The sequence below is a fragment of the Theropithecus gelada genome, chromosome 5 (genome assembly GCF_003255815.1).
Source record: "Theropithecus gelada isolate Dixy chromosome 5, Tgel_1.0, whole genome shotgun sequence".
NCBI classification, from domain to species: domain Eukaryota; kingdom Metazoa; phylum Chordata; class Mammalia; order Primates; family Cercopithecidae; genus Theropithecus; species Theropithecus gelada.
The window spans coordinates 3517699-3518165 of NC_037672.1; positions in this window are offsets into that span (position 1 = coordinate 3517699).

A 467-nucleotide genomic window follows, 5' to 3' on the forward strand; every position below is an offset into this window, starting at 1 on the left:
CTCTCTCTCTCTTTCTTTCTTTCTTTCCTTCTTTCTGTCTTTTTTGAGACTGAGTCTTGCTCTGTCCCCCAGGCTGGAGTGCAGTGGCGCAATCTGGACTTACTGCAAGCTCTGCCTCTCAGGTTCATGCCGCTCTCCTGTCTCAACCTCCCAAGTAGCTGGGACTACAGGCACCCACCACCACTCCTGGCCAATTTTTAATATTTTTAGTAGAGACGGGTTTTCACCATGTTAGTCTGCATGGTCTTGATCTCCTGACCTCGTGATCTGCCCGCCTTGGCCTCCCAAAGTGCTGGGATTACAGGTGTGAGCTACCACGCCCGCCTATACAGTTAATCTTTCTCCCCAAGGAGACCTCCAGCCTTATACCAGGGTAACTGTGTTGGGGAAAGGGAAATGATCAGACATTTTGGGGACGACTGGACACTGGCTCTAAGATGACATTGATTCCAGGGGACCCAAAATGT